The sequence below is a fragment of the Procambarus clarkii genome, unplaced genomic scaffold (assembly GCF_040958095.1).
Source record: "Procambarus clarkii isolate CNS0578487 unplaced genomic scaffold, FALCON_Pclarkii_2.0 HiC_scaffold_709, whole genome shotgun sequence".
NCBI classification, from domain to species: Eukaryota; Metazoa; Arthropoda; class Malacostraca; order Decapoda; family Cambaridae; genus Procambarus; species Procambarus clarkii.
Window position 1 is genome coordinate 36,289 of NW_027189742.1, and position 3,024 is coordinate 39,312.

Consider the following 3,024-nt stretch of genomic DNA (forward strand, 5'->3'; position numbering starts at 1 on the left):
CGTTTTATATATATATAATACACATGAGAGTATGTGCAGGGACTTAATATCTAACATATTCAGAGATTTGAGTAAGGGGTCCATATATACTGCCTGGTTGCCTGAAATGCTATATGCCTACTATATTGGCTTTAGGTATTGTATGCACTAGCTCTATCTATAAATCCAACATTATGTTTGTAAATCAACTATGTATGTACTTTCCTGAATAAAATTGACTTTACTCTACACTTATATGCTCTGTGGATTTGTTATCCCTTATCGTTTGGGAGAAAAAAAAATGACTAATACGTTCGGCGAATGACTTTGACTTCAACTTCACTTTGACTTCGTTCATGTCATCGTATTTTCCGTAATATATAAAGGTTATGACAATGCAATTATATTATTGTGTGCAAATAATTTGGAAATTTCATGTACCCTAAAAATAGTAAAATAAAGAATAAGAATAATTAAATAATTGTTGTAGTAAATTGTCACACGTTCATCATACGCAAACGAACACACAGTGTGGAGCGTCAGTAGACCAAGGTCCACGCCATTTTAAAACACGGCTTCGAATGTAAGTAATGTTTTTCTCGTACTAACACTGTGTTATGCAATAGATTAGGTCTTGAATTCACAAATTTAGTTGTTACATCTGACAGAGTATGTTAGACGGTGTAATGCTGGTCCATGTTGACGTATTTGTGGGCTTGATTGGTTTACATGTGATGGCACACAATATCGGCACCCCACAACATGCTGTTGAAGTTGGAATGCATGGCATAGGCTCCTCACACAATGTTCTTTATGTGGTCCTCAGGTGATAGTTTTCTATTTAGAACCACCCCTAGATCTCTTTCTTTATCAGAATTCCTTAAAGATTTCTCACATGGTTTTCCTAATGATAGATTGTGGGCTGTAAGGGACAGGTTTGATGTATGGATTAGTTGATAGAAGTTCCAGTCCACCTGTAGACAGGGATCTCACATCAGCTTGTATATTATACAAGGATAAGATTTGATAAATTCAGTTATTTGACTGAACACTGGCTCTGTTTAAATCAGAGATTTAAACATACATAGTCTAACCTAGCTCCTTTCTTTTTTACCTAGCCTAACCTAGCTTTTTTTCCCAAGCCGGTCTATGGCCCATGTTTTTTTTCGATGCCTTAGTGGTCCATGCACATGTCCGTTCAAGGGGATTAAATAGCCGTTCTATGGCCCCAGGGTTTTACGAACTTCTTTTTCCCAAGCCGGTCTATGGCCCGTGTTTTTTTTTATGCCTCAGTGGTCCATGCACAGGTCCGTTCAAGGGGATTAAATAGCCGTTCTATGGCCCCAGGGTTTTCTCAAATTTTCTTTCATAGCCGGTCTATGGCCCCTGGGTTTTACGAACTTTTTTTCCCAAGCCGGTCTATGGCCCCTGGGTTTTACGAACTTTTTTTCCCAAGCCGGTCTATGGCCCCTGGGTTTTACGAACTTTTTTTCCCAAGCCGGTCTATGGCGTGTATGTTAAATAAACCAAATTTTTCACTTTTGACAATTGAGCACCTGCTACATCCAGATTCTAGGGAGGAAAGGAATATAATATAATATCTAATATATCTATCTGTGTGAAATAGATTAAATAAATTTATTTGATATTCAGCTAATAGTTCTGTATTTTCTACATTCATCCATGTTTTGGTAAGTGCAATAATATGTATTGTTTCATTGCAGATTAGAGATTCAAGATAGTTCTAGATTTCCGAAGTACTGAAACGCGCGCCATACAGGCTTGGTGGATCTAGGTGCAAGGTAAAATTAATTACATTTACTTTTGTATTTATATGCATATATGCATTTATATGCATTATTCTCTAGAATAATAGATCTCGTAATAATTTTGCAAAAATAGTGGCATTTACTATTTTAAAAAGCTCGGGTGCAGGGGGGGGGGGGTTGTTATGTAAAAGCCTGGTTTGTGCCTCGGAGAGGCTATGGGATCCAGTAAGATCGTCCTTCCTTTCCTCCCTAGAATCTGGATGTAGCAGGTGCTCAATTGTCAAAAGTGAAAATTTGGTTTTGTCTTCCGAATGCACCATTTCTGTAAATTTGCTAATAATCTTTTAAAAATAGTAAATGCCATTATTTTTGCAAAATTATTACGAGATCTATTATACTAATAACGGTTTGATAAAATACAGTAGACTGCCTACTGGATAATAGTTCCAGTCCACCTGTAGACAGGGATCTCACATCAGCTTGTATATTATACAAGGATAAGATTTGATAAATTCAGTTATTTGACTGAACACTGGCTCTGTTTAAATCAGAGATTTAAACATACATAGTCTAACCTAGCTCCTTTCTTTTTTACCTAGCCTAACCTAAATTTTTTTCCCAAGCCGGTCTATGGCCCATGTTTTTTTTCGATGCCTCAGTGGTCCATGCACATGTCCGTTGAAGGGGATTAAATAGCCGTTCTATGGCCCCAGGGTTTTACGAACTTCTTTTTCCCAAGCCGGTCTATGGCCCGTGTTTTTTTTTATGCCTCAGTGGTCCATGCACAGGTCCGTTCAAGGGGATTAAATAGCCGTTCTATGGCCCCAGGGTTTTCTCAAATTTTCTTTCATAGCCGGTCTATGGCCCCTGGGTTTTACGAACTTTTTTTCCCAAGCCGGTCTATGGCCCCTGGGTTTTACGAACTTTTTTTCCCAAGCCGGTCTATGGCGTGTATGTTAAATAAACCAAATTTTTCACTTTTGACAATTGAGCACCTGCTACATCCAGATTCTAGGGAGGAAAGGAATATAATATAATATCTAATCTATCTATCTGTGTGAAATAGATTAAATCCATTTATTTGATATTCAGCTAATTGTTCTGTATTTTCTACATTCATCCATGTTTTGGTAAGTGCAATAATATGTATTGTTTCATTGCAGATTAGAGATTCAAGATAGTTCTAGATTTCCGAAGTACTGAAACGCACGCCATACAGGCTTGGTGGATCTAGGTGCAAGGTAAAATAATTTACATTTACTTTTGTATTTATATG